We start from the raw sequence: 16,260 nt of genomic DNA, 5'->3' as shown, positions 1-16,260 counted from the left end.
CCGATGAGACTGGAGGAAAAAGATCCCAATTATTTGACGTCGATCTGCTAGATCCATTTCCGGTTTGTATGACGCAATAAACGCCGAAATCATATCGATTATTCCGTTTCGAAAGCGATCCAAATGCACTCGAGTGTGTATATTGATCTACGCCACAATATATCTCTGGCGGAGGAATTTCCTCGATGCACCGATCGCCACTTCCGGTTTGGCGTGAGTGTAACTCGCCCGACCATCCATCAGGCGGCGGTATTGAGGCGTTGCAATATTTGTATTTGTATTTATTGGTTTAAAATACAGAGACAGTGCATATTAAGGAACATTTGACTGTAAATATGCCAGTTTAGCCAAGTTGGCTAATTTTCAACTGTAGTCTCTGGGGCAGGTGACATGAGCACAACAATAATTAAAACATAGTACAATAATTAAAACACAGTAGGAATCAGTATAGGTTACAATACACTAAAATACATACAAATAAATACATTAAAATACAACCCCTCAGTTAAAAAACATAGTACAATAATTAAAGCACAGTAGGAATCAGTATAGGTTACAATACACTAAAATACAGGCGGTTAGGTGGCCGAGCGGAGATTGCGTTCGTCACCAGCCCCGGAGCTGTGAGCTGGATTCGCCTGTTCGAGTCCAGCTCACAGCTCCGGGGTTGTCACCAGCTTGGCTGGCCGTCTGCACTAATACAATTGGCTGTATTAGAGGGTGGGAGAAGCTGGCGGGGTGGGTCCGGGTCGTTGTAAACAGCGACTCCTACAGTTCGGTCGGGGCGCCTGCTAAGCGCGGATTGGACTTGAGGGGGATAGTGTGGTCCTCCCACACGCTACGCCCTCTCAATGAGAATCCGCGCTGCCAGGTGAAAAGAAGCGGTGATTGGCTGGACGTGTGTCGGAGGAAGCACGTGGTAGCCTCCACTCTCCCAGATGATCTGACTGTGGGGGGTAAGTGCGCAGCGACCAGGAAGGGACTGGGAATTGGCATACGACTAACATTGGGATGGGAGAAAATCGGAGGAAAATGGAGGGGGGAAAAGACCAATAAAAAAAAAAAACAATACACTAAAATACATACAAATAAATACATTAAAATACAACCCCTCAGTTAAAATGGTCACACACTTGACCATCTCTCAACCATGATTTTAAGTTAGTTTTAAATTAGATGTAACTTTGATACTCCCTGAGCCGATATCAGAACAGGGTCCGGCTGCGATCCAGAGGGAGGCTGGATGAATTATGAATGCCATGGCGAAAAAATTAAATATTGATCCCAAACACGTGATACTGCCGTTGTTGGCGTTCAACGCATGGCGGGCAATAACGATTTACGCCGTTCTTGGCGCACAATGTGTTATTATATAATTTTTTTTTTGTTTTGTTTTTGTATTCCTGTTGGGCCCTCTTGGACCAGATCGACATTGTAAATAAGAAACCTGTTCTTAACTCATTCCCCACCAACAACGTTTATATACGTGTTTGGCCGACAACCGTTGAACGCCAACCACGTATATATACGTTATTTGGTCCGTTTTACTTTTTTCCGTTTTTATTATTCTATTCAATGTCACGGACCTGTATGTTGCGGTTAAAAGGCATACTGGGACCCGGAGGGTGCAGTACCGGCCAGATCCTGCCAAGTGGCAGTATCGAGAGTGCAGTAAACCCTGTTCCAGACCCTGTGGTACACTGAAATGTCTCCGGGCGCTATATTTAGACGGAGCCGAGTAAATCGCTTCATCCGACCACTTCGAAACGCATCTGGCACACTCGATCCATAAATTGTGCCAAATTATGTCCGGGACCAGATGGACACCAATACTGGAAATCGCGATCAGACAATTGGAATATTCTTTTTGGAATACCCCCGACCAGAGGTAAGGACTATCTGACATCAATTTCAGCTTGATCCAACAATGTTTTGATATCGATCCAGCTGATCGGCTTCTGTAGTGTACAACATGAATGCTGTTAATGGCCATGAAAGCATAAAGAAACGACCCCCCCCCTTTCATGCATTCATGATGAAACATAATAACTATTATATACATTTGATGAATAATCCCGGATCACTCCTAAACTATACTTATATTCACCAATGGGATAACGTGCGAACGTATGCATGAAAAGATTATCTCTATTTTGCATGTTCAACGGAAGAAAGTCAGTGTCAAATGACTATAGTATTGTCTCCAATTCTCCATAGCTATAATATAGCTCTACAAACAAGGTGACGCACTCCTATCTTTAAAGTGTGGCATAGCTACAACGGGACCCGGCTAATCCCTGGCGCTGAATGAGTTAATGTTTTATCTGGCTAAATAAAGGTAATAATAATATCCAGCCCAAATAATAGCCACAGTAAAGGTCAATTGAAAGAGATTGTAATACATATCGTGAATAGTGAAAATATGTACAGTGGCTCGGGAGGTAGAGCAGTCTTCTGGTAATCTGTAGGTTCCCAGTTCAATTCCTGCTCCTGCTGGGCAGAGTCATTGAGCAAGACACTTAACCCCTTACTGCTCCCGATGAGCAGGTTGGCACCTTGCATGGTTGCCTCCGCCGTCGGTGTGTGAATGGGAAAAGGCCTGTTTTTGGGATTCAAACTTCGTCAGGGTTTTTCGAACGGTAGTTCGAACCTTCGTTTAATATTTCTTTATTAAATCAACTTTCTTTTCTTTTGAATATAATATACGTTTTTTTAATACTATAATATTAGTGTAGCCAAAACTTTATCTGCAACTGTGAAGAAAAACCCCATTGGTTTAAACAGAATGAATAGACACATAAAAAACGTTTTTTTTATTTTGTATTATTAAAAATAAAAAAATTCGAATGTTGATTTAGAATTCGAATGCCAACGTAACGAACGAAGGTCCGAACGTTCGAACGTTTGGGCTCAGCCCTAGAGCCTACTAGGATGGGTAGGGATGGGTACCGAATCAGGTACTTTGAACACATTGAGTGCCACGCCCCCTCCGGGAAGTGACCACTTCCGTGCCGCCCATTAACCCCATGTAAAACGTAGTTGTAGTTTGTAGAACTAAACCTATATTTTATAGTATCGCTATGGGTCTAATAACGCCCTCGAGTCTCATTGAGCTGCTTCTGGTCAACGTGCAAAAAACAGATTGTTTTTTCATCCGTACATTTCCATTTTATACTGTTTTGAATATGAACATAGTCCGGCCGCTTCTGAGCAATTCCAGGGAAAAGACACGAAAACAGCGTTTTTGTGTAATTCAATAAACACGTCATTTTTCGCCTGATTATCGGATCTTCCTGAAATCAATGCTAGATCATCACTATTATCCTTTGTCGTGCACGCATGCAATGTGGCTTAGACCGCCGCACCCCCCCCCCCCCCACACCCCCCTCTTGCAACCCAACGGCAGAACAGCTAGACACATAAGCACATATAGCTTCAATCGCAGTAGAAATAAATATCAGATCAACGCAAGCTTTCATATATGGTGTCCTTACCTGGTCTCTGAAGTAATGGAAAAAAAAGAATCCAATAATTTCATCGCCATTCCAGTTATCAACAGCGATCGTGCCTCCGACGTTATTGGGCATTGCTCTTCAACGGGCGGGCGGGGTCAGTCTAGTTCTAATAGTCTAGTTCATAGCAGCGGCGGTCCTAATTCAGCAGCGGCGCAGCGCATATGGGGGAAACACTGTATGAAGTGTCCCGCACGTTCACGTCAACCTTCACGCTTACCTAGGATTTTACTTGATTCAACAACAAAGCAGTGGGGGCAATGGCAAGCTGAAAACGTGTTACACTTTACAAAGCTAGATGCAGACAACGCTCGCTGCAATATTATATATTAACAAATTGTTAATTAGATTATTTGAAGTTTGGAAAAAAATTTAAAGTTTACAACTGAGGTAGGTAGATTACATTTTTAGAGACTAAAGTACAGAAAAAAGGTATCGTTGGGTACCGGTATCGATTCACAGGTACCGGTACCGGCGGTATCGGTTCAAATGTGAAAGGTACCCAACCCTAAGGATGGGACTAGTGGTCTGTAGTGGTCTGTAACCCCACCCACCCCCTGTCTTCTTCACCATTGTGTCCCGCATGAAGGCCAATGCTCAGCAGGAGTGCAAAAATAAAATGTCTAAAATAGTGCAAGATCAGACCTGAGATTAATCAGACCCAAGATCAGACCTGAGATCAGGCATGAAATCAATCAGACGTAATCATGACACACAGCAGCAGCGCTGCCTGGACAGCACTCACAGGCTGGAGGAGGAGAGGACTGCCAGGAGAAACACATCCAGGAATCACCATCACCACCACTACCACAGGCCAAGCTATGCAATAAAGACCTGTGGGTGCAGCCTGCAGGACAGTTCAGCCATCAAAGAACTCAGCATGATGTAGTGGAACTGCGTGCCAAGTTCAAGACGGTGATGTCTCAACTATACCTGGGGAAATACAGACCCCTACTAATATACCCTGCAATACTTCGCATTGTCGACAAACAAGGAGCAAGGGTTCTCCTCAACTCGCCTGAAGATGCAGCCAAATTCCTGTCTGAACAACACGCAGAATAGTGTATAAATGGCCTTTTAATCTCAGTTATGCAAGGTCACCATATAGTACAATCTTTAATAACCGAGGATTTGGGACAGAGAGACCTACGTGCTCAGAGTTTTTGAATGCTTTCCCCGACGTGTTTATATTATTGCAGACATATTGGATTCAAGATTGGAACACTCCAGAACATACTGGAACATTCAAACAATGTAAAAATGACATATTGGAATAATCTAGAACATCGAAGCATTCTTTGATATATGGAGCATTCTGGAATATCAGCAATACGTGGTCATTCACTCTACCAGAAGCCCCTCGGGGGAATAATCAACAGCTATCTAGATGCAGAACCACAGAGCCATCATAGCCGGCCGGCTGAAAGATCACTCTACACAACGATCATCGCCCACCCCGGTCAGGGGAAATGCTGCATATACGTATTTAAAAACTGTTTTTTATTAATGGGAAATAATTTCACTACTTCTCCAATTTATACTTTAGATGTTTAAGCATAGCAATGCTCTTTTAAGATCTAAGTTAATGTTCTCTTCCTTTTACTTGTTTTTTTCTTTTTCATCCGCTCTCTCTGATTTATTGAGGCTCTCTCTTCAGTTCAATACCTTCATATTATTCATGGGTTACTATAAATTACACAAGTTCATATAAAATGTAAGTGATTAGGGCATGACAATTGAAGCTTATTTTTGGTCTTTATTTTTTGTTTATCATTTAAATTTTTATTTATTTATTTTTTACGGGAAAGTGGCCAAGCCACAGTCGACATTCTACTTATGGTAGAATTTAGAGTGTTAGATCCTATGGTATACATAGGAATGTTAAGGATAATTGGATCATTCTGGGATATCCGGTGGTGCAAGGGAGGGAGTCATACGCAAAGGTTGTGTTCATGGAACACAATCCTGTACGACTCTCGGTGGGAGGGAAGGGTAGGGGATTTTTATTTGTATATATGTATGTTTTTAAGCTCGGCTCTCAACGGGACCTCACTAGTGGGATGTATATCTATTATTGCCTCGCACTCTAGAAGCATTACCAAAAATTACAATGCAACATGTATAGACTATGGCTAGTTTGAATATAATGATATGGAACACCGGGGGAATAAATAACCAACTCAAACGCAAAAGCGTGCTCACACTGATGAAAAAAGAACATGTGGACATTGCTCTGCTAAGCGAAACACACATTCTAGGGAAAGACATAGATAAATTAGCGGACAACATATACCATAATATCAGTCACTCCTCTATTGGTACGAGAACTCGGGGTGTAGCAATAGTCGTTAAACGTAAGTTGAATATTGTACTAAAGGGAGTATGGTCTGATGTAGAAGGTCGGATAACTATAGCTAAGATTGAACATAAGAACAGGAAAATAGCGTTGATAGCGGTATACGCCCCAAATTTGTACGAAGAAGATTTCTTCACTACACTAACCAATGCAATGTTAGACATTCCCGATTACTCATTTATAATAGGAGCGGATTTTAATGCCATCTGGAACCCAAGGATGGACAAATCTTACCTCGCCTTTTCCAGCGAACAAAAGAATTCATAGAGGCATTAAAGGATTGGTCAAAGATTACAGGTGTAAATGACTTATGGCGGTTACTTAATCCCACGACCCGAAAGTACTCTTGTCGATCTGCGAGGCATAATACACTATCCAGAATAGATTATGTCTTTGCATCACAGAGACTATTTGATAATTATGAAGTGGAAATGATACCCAACGCACTATCAGATCACTGTTATTTACTCCTTAAAGGTACATTTGGTATACTATCCTCCCGAGCCCCAAGATGGCGATTTAACTTGTTGCTGCTTAATAACAAGGAATTCATTACACAACTCAAAGAAGCTCTTATAGTATTCCAACGGGAGAATGCAAACTCGGTGCAAGACCCCAGAATAATATGGATGTCGGTAAAGGGAATGATCAAAGACTTCACGGATAGCTTTTCCTCCAAAATGCGCAAGAATCAAAGCACAAAACTGGATGAGCTGGAAACGCTTTACTCAACGTTATTTAATTCTCTGAAATACAACAATTCAACTCGACTAGAAAATCAAGTTAACGTGCTAAAAATAGAGATCAATGCCATATACAGACAACAATCGGAAATACAAATACGCAGCACAAGACAACAGCAGTACTCCCATGGTTCCAAACCCAGCCACCTATTAGCCATGCGATTAAGAATTAATGCAACATTTGCAGATATAACTACCATTAGAGCACAACAAGTACTTGTAACAGATCCTGTAAAAATAAACGATACATTCAAAGTATTCTACTCCGACTTATATAAATCAGAAATGACCTTCGATCAAAACAAAATGGACACATTTCTTAATCAAATTATTCTCCCTAAACTTTCAGAGGATGACGCTAAACAGTTAGAAACACCGATCACACTAGAGGCACTCAAGAAGGCCATAACCGCAATGAAAAGTGGTAAGGCTCCTGGAAGAGACGGTTTCCCATCAGAAATGTACCTTTCTTGTTGGGACATTATTGGCCCCTTATTACTAAATATGATCTTATACTCAGTCAAGGAGGGGAACTTCCATAAAAATGACAATATTGCACTCATAACAGTCCTCCTTAAAAAAGACAAAGACCCCAACGAGTGCGGTAGTTATAGACCTTTAAGCCTCCTCGGAACAGATATCAAACTGTACTCTAAGGTATTAGCCATCAGATTACAAAAGCATATGACGTCTTTAGTTCACCCGGACCAAACTGGCTTCATAGGAGGCCGCCTGATCACTGAGAACATAAGACGTATACTGCACGTACTTGATGCCGACAAGGAGGACACCATACCTAAGGCGATGCTGTCCCTGGATGCTATGAAGGCCTTTGACAGGCTGGAATGGTCGTATCTGTGGGCAGTGCTAGAAAGGATGGGGTTAGGAAAAGGATTCATCGATATGATTAAAGTATTATACAAAGACCCATCGGCCATGATTACAACAGGCACAATCATCTCCGAAATATTTCCGGTATCACGCTCTGCCAGACAGGGTTGTCCTCTTAGTCCCGGACTGTTCAATCTATCATTAGAGCCTTTAGCACAATATATAAGACAATCCCAATCCATAGAACCTATCGTAATCAAGGGCACACAACAAAAAATTTGTTTATATGCGGACGATGTAATATTGTTCATGGAAAACCCCAACACCACATTGCCTCATCTGCTCAAGTTGATTGAGGACTTTGGTGATTTATCGGGATTTAAGATAAATTGGCCGAAGTCGGCTTTCCTTCAACTTAACACCCCTGCAAAAAAAGATACAACCCTCCCAGGACAGATACCGATGGTAAAACATTTCAGATGATTGGGAGTGGAAATATTCCCTACCATAAGACAAACGGTGAAGCACAACTACACAAAAATCCAAAACAAAATCAAAGACGACCTTGATAGATGGGCAAAACTTAAAAACACAGTACAAGCACAGATATCAATAGTTAAGATGGATGTACTACCTAAAATCAACTTCTTCTGTTCAATGCTACCGTTACCCCCTCCAGAGGGTTACTGGAAAAGATTACACTCCTCCACATACAAATTTATTTGGAATAACAAACCACCACGTATAAAAAGATCCACCGCACAGAGAAATAAAGCAGATGGTGGCATGGCATTTCCAGATTTTTTCCTATATTTTAAGGCGTACTCATTAAGTCCATTGACAACATGGTTTGACTCCCAAGCATTAGCATCCTGGAGGAAAATAGAAGAAAACATAGTAGCCCCACATAGACTGAAGGACATAGCATACACTAAACTACCAATCAAGCACTGTGAACGGAAATTTGGCCCCATAATTACTCATGCGATCCGGATATGGCGTGAATCACAAAAAAAAAATCCTAACCCACAAAAATGGCACAATCATACTCCCTTATTCAATAACAATGCTCTCTTAATAGGAAAACGACCTATAAGATTCCCTATATGGGAAGAGCAAGGCATACACTCATTAGGGGATGTTTTTAACAAACAGGGTTTTTGTAGTGATAAAGAAATACGCAAAAAATTTAATCTCACCAAGTCCACTGTTTCACAAACAGTTAGAGCTATGTTTGAAGTCTCACGGTGTTCCATTAGACAGACCAATTGAACACCACAGATACCACAAATTCTTCTATGCAAGAGAGACATCGAGAGGTTTTGTTTCAGAATTTTATCATCAATTACTAACGTCCTCGTATGAAACCCTCCAACTTGACTCTGTCTGGAGGAGGGATATACCAGACCTGGAAAATGACTTTGATTGGCAAGGAGCCTGGGCAAATGTCCGACTTACATCAAGGAACCCGGATCATCAACAAATCAATCTTAACTATATTCACAGGACATACTTGACTCCTATAAGACTGTGCCGAATGGGGCTTAAACAAGATTCCAAATGCACCCAATGTACAAATGGGGACGAAGGGACATTTATGCACATGTATTGGGACTGCTCACCAGTTAAGGCATTCTGGAAAGATGTGACCCAACAAATATCAAAACTCGTATCTTGGAATATACCTGTACACCCCTCGGTATTACTATTGAATGATGTTTTTGAGTTTGCAGTGAATCCACAGCTAAAGAGATTGGTTTTATCGGGTATAGGGCTGCACGATTAATCGTTTTTTAATCGAAATCGCGATTTGGAATGATGCAATTATCAAATCGCCAAGCCTGCAATTTTTTTTTTTTTTTTTTTTTAAACCAGGAAGTCCCATTGAGATACAAGATCTCCTTTGCAAGGTAGACCTGGCCAAGATGACAGCAATAACATTTGCAATACATCACACAGCAATAAAATGTGCGATACATCACACAAGAACATAATAAATGTGCATGTATACAATACATCACATGTAAACACAAAGCAGAATAGTCTACATGATAGTAAAAGTGTATAATACAGGGTAATACAGTAATTTTGCAGTTGGGACCCGACTACAGAAAGCAGCAACATGCTTCTTGTAAAAAAAAATTTAAATATGTTATAATCGCATCGCAAATCGCAATCGCAATATCTGTCAGAATAATCGCAATTAGATTATTTCCCAAAATCGTGCAGCCCTAATCGGGTATCACAGTAGCCAAAAAGCTGATCGCATCACGCTGGTTTCAACCGGAAAAAATGTGCCGTAAAGTTTGGTTTCTTACATATCTCGATGTAATTTACCATGAAATATCTACAGCAAGAATTCTGGGTCTCAATGAATCCAAAATGTCAATGTGGTTAGAAGTGGTGGAGAGAATAAAAGCTAGCTTATAATGGTAGTGTCTGGTTAGGTGCGAGGGATAGTGGAGGTACTTCTCAAGGTGGGGTCCGGGAGGGGGGGGTTCGAGCTGAGCATATGTGTGTAGGGTTTTCTTTTTTAGATAACAGGTATTATGGGTATATCTTATATAAGACAACTAACTAAAAGGTGATCTCATTGGATGTGCCCTGACAATTAATGCTTGTATATCTTATCGTGTGTTGTCATGTTTGTTTATATGTTTGTTTAAAAAATAATAAAAAAATAAAATACAAAAAAAAAGAACTCAGCATTTTATTTAACCTTTATTTACCCAGGGTAGGTTCGCTGAGCACGGATGCTCTTTTTCAGCTACGCCCTGCTTCACATTCACACAGTTCCATTCACACCTGGGAGCTGCCCAGTACAACCACAGTCTGACACCGTTGGCCACTGAGCAACTCCACTGGAGCAGTTGGGGGTGACAACAGAAGTAGAAGACATCAGCGGATTTCATGGACAACCATAAGCAATCAATCAATTAATATGATATTAGAAATCATCTTCAATCCAATTCATAAAAATGTGGAAGCCAGTCATGTGAAGATATGGTTTAACAGTTTGCCATTCTCCAATGAACCATATGCTGAAAGAGGTTTTCCCCGAGTCATTCACTTTTCATAGCCGTCCCAGAGTACACTGTAAATGGTAAATGGCTGCTTTTTTTTTTATCCAAAGCGCTTTACAATTTGTTACTCACATTTTACCCATTCACTCACACCGACGGCGGAGGCAACCATGCAAGGTGCCAACCTGCTCATCGGGAGCAATTAGGGGTTAAGTGTCTTGCTCAAGGACACATCGACACGCTGCCCGGGAGGAGCGGGAATCGAACCGGGAACCTCCGGATTGCCAGACGACTGCTCTACCTCCTGAGCCACTGTCGCCCACTGTGTCTTGACACACGTCTGCTTTTGCTGTTAGGTTAACTCAGTTCTGTCATTACTAGCTACCAAACATCAGAGATGTAAGCGCATTAGAACAACTAAACATAGTGACAGTGATCACCTGGAATGTCCCTGAACCGGAATTACTTTTTTTTTACATTTCTTTTTTTTTTTTAACTGCAACAGGGCAGTGGACAGACTTGTCTTTCTTGCCTGCAACTTAAAGTAATGGCTTTGCTTGTCCAAATGACAATACTGACCAAATTGAGATTTATTTTTGTTTGCTTTCTAATTTAAAATACATTTTGAAACCGTCTGTACACAGTAGGCTATGTGAGGGGATGTAACACTAAAGATGGCGGCAACGACAAAGAATTGCTGCAAAATAAACATACATCTGTTGTTAAAAAAAAAAAAATCTTTTTTTAATACTTATAACAATTTGATAATTATCGATATCGAGAAATAAAATAAAATTATCATATCGTTATCGCGATATGATTTTTTTCCATATCGCCCAGCCCTAATGGGTGATATATATATATATAAGAGCAGTTTGTATGGTTAATAATAATCAAAAACGCTGAAACTCACCGCAGCTTCCTCTTACCGTTGGGTGATCAGCGTGGAGGAAAAAGATCGCTATTATGGGATGTTGATCTAGATGAACCATTTCCGGGTTGTATAATACTATATACGTCCAAATAACGTTGTTTATTGAGTTATGGCAACGGATCGATTATCCAGTGTGTCGAGATGGAGTCCCGGGAGCGATAGCGAGTGGCGGACGGAATAGGGGGGACACCAAGCACTTCCGGCCCCACTTCCGGTTTGGCAACTCGCCGATCGGCCACCAGGTGGCGGTATTGAAGCGCTGGAGAGTTTAATGGAGATCTACAGCACCAGTCATGGCTCCGTGGGTGAAATGTGAATACCATGACGAAAATTTTAAATATTGATCTTGATGACGTCGTAATCAGTCATTGGCAGATTAAGCATGGTGAGGAATGACGTCTTAATCCGTCAATGGCGGAGAATGGGTTAACGGTTAACCTTTAAAGTTTCCAAGCAACAGTTGGCTGATTATGGCCTGTTTTGACCGACTCTAGATAAGTCTAGCAATGTGGCCACTTTCAATGAATTTCCTATGTGGAGGAGCATAATGGGATAATGCAGCCACGATGCACATGCAAGGTACTGCATACGTTCCTCTACTATGGAAATTAATTGAATGCAGCCACACTGCTAGACTTGTCTGGAGGCAGTAGGAATGAGCCTTCAGTCTAGGAAAACAGTCAAATATAGCATTTCCTCGCTAGTGCCTAATGGAACCAAAAACGGCAGCCCCTTGCATTGTGGGCTGGACCAGGGGAACCAAATGATGTCAAACCAAGGCATAGTTTAGTCTGTCCATTCCAGACTAAAAGGACTAAAGTCTAGTGAAGAAGAGACTTACCGGAGCCTTGTGTTCCTGGATGAGTGACCTCCAGATAGACCTCAAATGTCGACTCGGGGCTCTCCCTGAAACAGAGGGGGGTTGTCAGCTAGATATCTCTGACTAAAATCAAAGAGGATGCCACTGCATCGTGTAAATAAAAAAGAAAAAGCCATTGGTGTCATCCTACCTCCCACAATCCGTAACCAAAGCCCATTCGGTATGTAATGTAATGTATCGTGCAATATAGTACTACATCCTGCAAGGTGAGAGAAAGGAAGACCTATATTCATTTGTGTGGTTAAATGTGAAGGGAGTAGTTGTTTACTACAGACCTTTGAAATGAATAGAACAAGGCTGTGAGGGGAAATGGAGATATCTTTAGCCTATTGTGACAAGGATATGCTGTTTCAAAGTGGAGCAAGCTCCAAAATGAATCATCAGGAGGTGGGAAATATAGTTTGTTATGATAAGGCAGAGTGTCAGTTCGGAGACAACAAGACTAGATGGACAGTGACTGGTGTTTTAGACACGCTTTTTACCAGTACACAGGATATGATGTCATCGTCCCTTGTCCCATATTTCATTCATTTCAATCTATATTTCAACTCAAGAATGAATTGAGGGAAAGCCCTCACTTTCAATGACGTTGAACATACTGTACGTGTACGTATACATAATAAATACATAGAAAATACAATACACATACAAAAGAATGCAAGACATAACAGAGTATATACAATCAATTAAAACAGCTGCCGGTTATGGTGGTATGATTGGTAAATAAGGATTTAAACTGACCAAAGGGTACCAAAGTATTGAGTTTTAGAGTTTGTTGTATGGTGTTCCGTGTGTCAGGAGCACAGAGGCTAAACGCAGATTTCCCAAGTTCAGTACAAGCTCTAGGTGCAATCATTGGATCGTGTACCATAGGGTCCAGGTGTCCGCTCCAATAGCGAAGTGAGATCATTTGGGCAATCTCCAATTATATAAATATAGAATATAGAAACAGTTACCTCTCTGGAAGAGAGGACCATCCAACTCTATACAGGTCACAATGATGAGTACCATAACCATCACTGGTGATAAATCGAATTGCTGAATGATATACGGAATCTGAGAGTATATACTAAGGTTGGTACATTCATACATAGGAACCTAGATCAGCGTGGAGGGAGGGGGGTTGTGCAGAGTGGGCATGTCATGCCAGGGGAGCTTATACGTAACCCATCCATCATTTATTGACAATTTGTCTGATTTGTAAAACTCAGTTTTACAAAAGTTCTTCATGAATTTGATGAGACATCAAAGAATAAAATATTCTAGCAATTACATGTTTTAACATGCGTAAAGATTGCTAGTGGGCTTATAACTTAAGTACATGGGGGCTTAAATCACACGCTTACCCTGAAACAGGTAAAAGTCTGCATTTGTCACACACATCATACAAGTACAATGGAGGTCAACCCCCCCCTTCCTTCTGCGTAATTAAAAGGGACCTATTGTGAAAGTTGCCTTTTCCTGTGTTTTGCATTGTTCTTACAGAATGAGGGGTTGTTGTCCCAACACTGAGAAAGTTTTAAATGTGTGCATTGTGCCTTTTCTGCAGTACAGCTGTGAAGAACCCTCCCTCCCTTGAAACAAGCCATAGTTAATAATGTTAACGTCCATGTGAAGATATCTTGGGAAAATGAAAATTTTTAGCCGTCACATGATCCGTCTTGTATCAAAGGCTCAGAAGGCTTCAATTGATAAATCAGTGATGTAAACAAAGCCAGGAGTTGGCTATACTGCAATCACGGGTTGACGCTTTAAAGCCCAATCTGCTATAAACAAATGGTCAAGTGCACACACGTTTCCAGGTTTGTTCCCCATATCTATTCCAGTTTGTTCCCCCTATCTGTTCCACCAGGGGGAACCTGCTTTAAAAAAATATCCCTGGTGGAATAGATGAGGGGAACGAGCATGTCTGGTGGAATATAATATAATATATACTGGTAAAATAAAAATAAAAAGCTATAATCTAGTGCAATACAACTTTTCTCTTTGGAGACTAATGTTTTTTTTGTACGTTGTCCCCGAAATAAACTTCAAAGAAATATATATATATAAATAAGGGGAATGAGTGTGTCTGGTGGAATAGATGAGGGGAACGAGTGTGTCTGGTGGAATAGATGAGGGGAACGAGTGTATCTGGTGGAATAGATATACGGTATAAACGGTATGGATTTTGACTATACCTTGTGACCGGTAGAGCAACTCTAAAGTAGCAATGACGTAACCACAGTGTGGAGCACAGAGGCTATGCATAGTGGGCGTGTCAACCCGCAATTGTCATTTCATAATAGACACGGAACAGAGCGGACCTTCAATTCTAGAAGCAAACGAGCTCTTCAGCCCTGCGTTGCACACTGTGTGACAACGTCTTCTCTCGCGAGTCGCACAGTTTCTTTGTGTAATGTAAACTCTGCGACGGATCCAATGGTCTAACATGGTTTGCATCCTCGCCATTTCGGAATGCCCACGTCGCGCTAAAATCTTAAGTAATGTTAACTGTTGATGTAGCCTCAGAAAGCTAACATTAGATCCACTCCTAGCAGCCTGTTGATGTAGCCTCAGCAAGCTGACGTTGGCTACTCCTAGCAGCTCTCTCTCTCTCTCTCTCTCTCTCTCTCTCTCTCTCTCTCTCTCTCTCTGCTAACAATCCTGATTCGATTCTTGAACCTATTTCATTCCAAAGGAATATATTGATGGACATTAGCTATAGTATATAGGTCAGCAGCTGTAACAGAATAATTTTTATTTTTTTTATTATTATGTTTCAACAACGACAAAAAAAAGCCAGCGGTGGGCCGACATAACAAACGCTGTCACTGTTTACTTGTGTAAGGACATGGTTCCTTTTCAAACTGTCGATAGAAAGGGCTTTAAAGACATGGTCAAAACACGATCCAAGATATGCATTACCTGCCAGCAGACACTTGAGAAAAGGTTTTGCATTTTCTATTGCAGTTTTGCACAATAAATGTTCTCATCTATTCCACCAGACACACTTGTTCTTGTTGTTCCCCTCATCTATTCCACCAGACACGCTCGTTCCCCTCATCTATTCCACCAGACACGCTCGTTCCCCTCATCTATTCCACCAGACACTCGTTCCCCTCATCTATTCCACCAGACACGCTCGTTCCCCTCATCTATTCCACCAGACACGCTCGTTCCCCTCATCTATTCCACCAGACACGCTCGTTCCCCTCATCTATTCCACCAGACACGCTCGTTCCCCTCATCTATTCCACCAGACACACTTGTTCTCCTCATCTATTCCACCAGACACGCTCGTTCCCCTCATCTATTCCACCAGACACGCTCGTTCCCCTCATCTATTCCACCAGACACGCTCGTTCCCCTCATCTATTCCACCACACACTCGTTCCCCTCATCTTCCACCAGACACGCTCGTTCCCCTCATCTATTCCTCCAGACACGCTCGTTCCCCTCATCTATTCCACCAGACACACTCGTTCCCTCATCTATTCCACCAGACAGACTCGTTCCCCTCCTCTATTTCACCAGACACACTCGTTCCCCTCATCTATTCCACCAGACAGAATCGTTATCCTCATCTATTCCACCAGACAGACTCGTTCCCCTCCTCTATTCCACCAGACACACTCGTTCCCCTCATCTATTCCACCAGACAGAATCGTTATCCTCCTCTATTCCACCAGACAGACTCGTTCCCCTCCTCTATTCCACCAGACAGAATCGTTATCCTCATCTATTCCACCAGACAGAATCGTTATCATCCTCTATTCCACCAGACAGAATCGTTATCCTCATCTATTCCACCAGACAGACTCGTTCCCCTCATCTATTCCACCAGACAGAATCGTTATCCTCCTCTATTCCACCAGACAGACTCGTTCCCCTCCTCTATTCCACCAGACAGAATCGTTATCCTCATCTATTCCACCAGACAGAATCGTTATCCTCCTCTATTCCACCAGACAGACTCGTTCCCCTCCTCTATTCCACCAG

General features: G+C 41.7%; 1 long non-coding RNA gene across 1 annotated transcript in view; it reads right to left on the bottom strand.

Moving 5' to 3' along the window:
* The window catches only part of LOC311236524, a 78,881-nt gene that overhangs the window by 51,261 nt on the left and 11,360 nt on the right, over positions 1 to 16,260 (bottom strand). Inside the window, exon 2 of the long non-coding RNA XR_014620217.1 lies at positions 12,241 to 12,305. This is a non-coding gene — a long non-coding RNA (uncharacterized lncRNA). The remainder of the gene's footprint in view (positions 1 to 12,240; positions 12,306 to 16,260) is intronic.

The sequence above is a fragment of the Notolepis coatsorum genome (genome assembly GCF_963971535.1).
Source record: "Notolepis coatsorum genome assembly, chromosome: 11".
NCBI classification, from domain to species: Eukaryota; Metazoa; Chordata; class Actinopteri; order Aulopiformes; family Paralepididae; genus Notolepis; species Notolepis coatsorum.
The sequence above is the reverse complement of the archived record's forward strand: the minus strand, read 5'-3'. Positions and strand labels throughout refer to the sequence as shown.